At 35.3% G+C, this 5,000-nt stretch overlaps 2 protein-coding genes across 3 annotated transcripts in view; one reads left to right on the forward strand and one right to left on the reverse strand.

Moving 5' to 3' along the window:
* Positions 1–3,621, reverse strand: part of LOC137654542 (putative ammonium transporter 3) — a 99,005-nt gene extending 95,384 nt beyond the window's left edge. Inside the window, exon 1 of one of the 2 annotated variants that reach the window (XM_068388269.1) lies at positions 3,313–3,621. The gene's annotated coding sequence lies outside the window, so the exon portion shown is untranslated. The remainder of the gene's footprint in view (positions 1–3,312) is intronic. The other variant, XM_068388268.1, reaches the window with a different exon arrangement.
* LOC137654544 (glycerophosphocholine cholinephosphodiesterase ENPP6-like) overlaps positions 1–5,000 on the forward strand; it is a 63,871-nt gene that overhangs the window by 20,460 nt on the left and 38,411 nt on the right. The gene's annotated exons all lie outside the window — the stretch shown is intronic.

Consider the following 5,000-nt stretch of genomic DNA (forward strand, 5'->3'; position numbering starts at 1 on the left):
TACTGCATTTATTGCAGCTATTGAACATTTAAAAGTAAGAAAAGGTTTTTTCTTTTATATATTTTTACTCTCTATCGAGAACGTACTTTATGATATTTCTTTGATAAGTCTGTAAAAAGTTAGTTTTCAAGCCAATGTACTGAATTAGGCATTATTTTAAAACCAAGCATAACCTCACACAACTTATCCAGACATACCGATACAAATTAACGGACATTCGAGTAGACGTTACATACATACATACATACACACACACACACACACACACACACACACACATATATATATATATATATATATATATATATATATATATATATATATATATATATATATATATATACATACATACATACATAGTAACGGTGTGTGTGTTTGTCTGAACACATACATAGTAACGGGCTTTCATATAGACATTAAACATATGTATCTTCTATATACATACAGAAGCCTATATATATTTGCTCGATGTAAAGTATTATTAATTTATATGAGGGGATATTTTTCCTTTACATTATATATGCATTTATAAAAATATTTATACAAATTCCGTATGCACTTTCCATGAAACCGGCAGGGGAGGAAAAACTAACGGTTAACCTAAGCAAATTTTTCAACAACGGGAAAGCTTAATTGGGCACCGGTAGTCACAATTGTCTGACAGAAGAGCCACCAAGCTGCATGTCTACCAGACAGCTTTTACGTCCTTTTATAAAAGTGTCGTAAGAAAAGGTGGAACTTTCGATTGGGAAAGATGAACCCAAGATAAAAAATGTAGAAAAAATCATGACAGTCTGTGGAATATCTCATATAGGGAATGTGGAACAAACTAGCAGAAATTATGTCAGTTAGCGTAAAGTTAACATAAGGATTTGGAGTCCTATCCAGTTTAAACACATATCAACGTTTCAACAGTAAGATAGGTCATGTTTACTGTATGCCTGTGCAATATGTGGCCTACTACTTTGATTATTGTAGTCTATAGTATGTTGCTATGTTGCCTACCAGATTTGAATGTGTCCTACATCACCAGAATATTTATACGTAGGCCTATATACAGGGCTGGATTTAGGCGGGGGGGGGGGCAAAGAGGGCACCTGCCCAGGGGCCTCCACATTTAAGGGGGCCTAAAAAAAGGACCCAGGCTTAACTAATTTTTTATTTCAGTAATTATATAAGGAATAAAAGTTTCTATGTAATGAATAAAACAAAATTGTGAATATTTATGATTTATCTTTTTCTCATCACGGAAAACTACAGTAAAACCAAAGTAAAAAACGTGATATTGTTAGAAATTTAGGCTATGATTACAGTTACCCCTAAAATTACCTCCTATCTATTTTTGAATGCATTGTTGGTTGACAAAATCGGAGGGGACGGTTTGTAGGTAAGTCTGATTTCAAATATTTCTATATATTTTTTTGGTTTCTGTGAGTTTATTTATTGAATGTATGTATTTGTACCATTGTCTGCGTAATCATCGGCGGTTCTTCCTATGGGCGGTATGGGCTGTCGCCCAGGGCGGCATTTGGGAGGGGGAGGCATTGCCCCCTCCCAAATGCAGATCAAATCATGAGCGCCTGAGTCTATCTGTACCGAATGTATATAAGTCCCATAAAAGGAGAGAGAGAGAGAGAGAGAGAGAGAGAGAGAGAGAGAGAGAGAGAGAGAGAGAGAGAGAGACGGACCAGACACTTTACGAGACTGTCTCGTAAAGTGTCTGGTCTGTAAATACAGACACCGCTATAGTTTTTCTATTCTACGAAAATACTTTGGTTTTGATTTTAAGATTGGCGGTACTGAGTATGGGTCATGCTTCCTAATCACCTTCGAAAAATAGTCAGTTTGTACAGTCAGGTGTGAATAGTCCTGATGAATGAAGGCAAACTAACATATTTAGATTTATGGTAATAAAACATATGATATTTATTTGAAATTGCTTTTCATAATCTTTTTATACTCGAGTGTACAGTCAGAAGATGTCATTTTGCACATGTGATTAAGATGACCAAAATTCACTACTGGCAGGACCGGCAATGATGATTTCCCGGTGGAGCTTCGCTCGCCACCCGCCTCAAGCAGGGTGGGCCTCCACGCATAGATTGCCCAGGGGCCTCCACATGCCTAAATCCGGCCCTGCTTATATATAAAGGCATGAGCAAGGAGATTAATGTTAAATTACGAGCGAAACAAGCCACGGTAAAGCAAATACCAATTGAACTAAGTGATTAATTAGATAATTTGAATAACCACCAAATACTAGCGCACACAGCATTTTTCAGTTACCCATTGATCTACAGGCAATTCTAATATTTTCTTTGAGGCCATATGATATCACATAGATGGTTATCCAATAAACAACAATAAGTAATATAATTTTATGGTGAGGCCACCTACTTGATGGTAACAATATCGAAAGCCATGTTCAATAGATATGCCATATAGGTGCTAGCACCGTTTACAAGCATACTGAAACTCAACTATAGAAGGCAGTTTTGTTTCAGTTAGGGTTAGTTATCATTCTCTTTCATCGATTTTTATACTTAAGTGGCATGTTTTGTGGCCGTAGACGATACCCTGAAAACAAAAAGTGTGATAACTTTATTTTCGTGGGCATAAGTTGAATTGAATTACACTTTATGTAACGTACCACATATTTATTGTTCCTTCATTGCTTACAGCTAGTATTGTGTGCACAGTCAGTGTTTTGTGTAGGCATCAATGAATCTGGAACAAAGCGCTATATCATATTGCAATACACATTGCTATCTGCCTCATCGTGGCCGACTTGAAAGAAAAAAATAACAAGGAAACTATGCCGTGTGGTAAATTCATAGAATCGTGGCAATGGGATGGCAAACGGCGTGGAAGTTTGGCGTAAGCTCGGCTCCGTTGCCTTCAACGGGGAAAAGACAATGAAGCTTGTTACAAACCGTTGTAAACTGTTGTAATCGAGGTAAGAACATATATCTTACGTGTGGTGTTTTCAAATAATATATATATATATATATATATATATATATATATATATATATATATATATATATATATATATATATATATATATATATATATATATATATATGATTAGGCGTAGGTCTACTATTATCTTGTTAGATACTTTTTTTAGTGGCTGGCAGTTACGAAAATGTATCCTAACCTAATCTGCGTTGCAGCGTCCCTAACCTAATATAGGTTGTTATGTATAGCCTGACAACATTAATCACAGATGAAAAGTGTCATACCTCATCTCAGGAATGGGGATTTTAATAGAACGTAAGGTCAAAATAAAAGTTGTCATTAGAGGCTTACCGTAAGTCACTTAAGTAACAGGGCAAACAAGAATTCTTGGCAAAAGCAGTGATCAACGTAAAAAAAAATCGACGTTTAGAGTCGATAGCCTTGAAGTAAATTCCGTCACAACCGTCACTCACACAAATACTGATGACCGGCGACCGGCGCACTGTTTTGAATGCATGAAACGAATATCATGATTGGTCAACTGTTTGGAAAACTACCAGAACTATTTGTCATTGGTTGGTGGAAATAACATTAAGAAGAGGTGTCTTAGCAGCCAAGCTAAAGACTTTAATAAAGTCTTAACTATCTTTGCTTGGCACCTTACAAAAGCAAAGTTGGTCTTTTCTCAAGACTGTACTTTCCCGTAGGTGATATCCATAAAGGCATTATGTAGACAAACTAAACTTCTTCATCCAACCAATATCTCGAAAATTATTTAGATACGAGTTGTGGTTGGCTAGGCAGAAGGGGATGATGTCAAGTTTCGTATCATACCCCTGTAAAATAATATAATTATACCATTTTGGTCAAAGTTTAAGAATCTTAACAACTCAGTTGTAAGACAAAACTGTAGACGATTAAATATATCAGTTCCAGGACCTTCCTTTGACCAGGGGTGACTACGACATACATACGGTACATACGGTAAACTTTGGAGATATCTAGAAACTAGAGTATAACGGGTGAAGGCAATGGTACTGTGAAAAGAAGTCACATCGGACTCAACACGCGAACTGGTTTAAAGGAACACATATCATACAACACACCAGGGTTAATTGAAAAGTGATATTTATCTAGTGAGGATGTATACTACGATGAAGTAAGGAATATCATAGTTTTATACTCATGTGGATATTGAAAACGCATTTCCTTATTTGTGGAGCTACTAAATGTCTCGATAAAACACAAAAGTGACAAGAGCTCACACCTTTCCTCTTATGTTCCATATTATTCCAATTACGAGTTTTTTCTGAATTTATTTCCGATATTTTGTTATTGGCGATATTTCCAGTGAACATTTAAATTACGTAGACTTGTTCGAGTAATAATAATTTTTCATTATATGATTTATTTGATTTGAGCTGTGAATACAATTCGATTGTAAGTACTGAGTGTAGTTTTAATCTCAATATTATGAGATTAGAACTGCATTCAGTACTTACAAATAAGCTAAATAGTTTAGGATATAGTTCGTGCTCTGTCTATTACATGAGAAATTAAAGCAGCAGGAAAATGGTTTAATCAGTATCGAGGCTCTCTGACTGCTAAAACACTTAGGCCTATTACCCAACCGACGTTTACAGTTTTATTTCTTTTTAAACTTGTTATATGAAAAACGAAAGGAAATTTCAAGTTGTTTACTAAAAACGTTAGTTCAGACTAAGAGCTCAGCACCAGATATTAAACTGAGCAAAATAGTTATAGCTTTAGTCTTTTCTTCATACCCAAATGGAGTTTTGTTAACCCTGGACAGGTAAACGTCTAAAATGATACCACAACCGATTAACGGGTAGCGTATTTGCAACCGATTTTTTTTTACTATTTCACTTGTTATTATGGGTAATAATTTTTTCTTTAGTATCTTTTTTCTGCATTGACTTCAAGATGTCTAAAACTGGGATATACTCGATAAAAAAAAATAATAACTGGCTGATCTCTTATTGATACCTGAAATCTTTTTGGCATTTTCATACAACACT

The sequence above is a fragment of the Palaemon carinicauda genome, chromosome 15, assembly GCF_036898095.1.
Source record: "Palaemon carinicauda isolate YSFRI2023 chromosome 15, ASM3689809v2, whole genome shotgun sequence".
Lineage (NCBI taxonomy): Eukaryota > Metazoa > Arthropoda > Malacostraca > Decapoda > Palaemonidae > Palaemon > Palaemon carinicauda.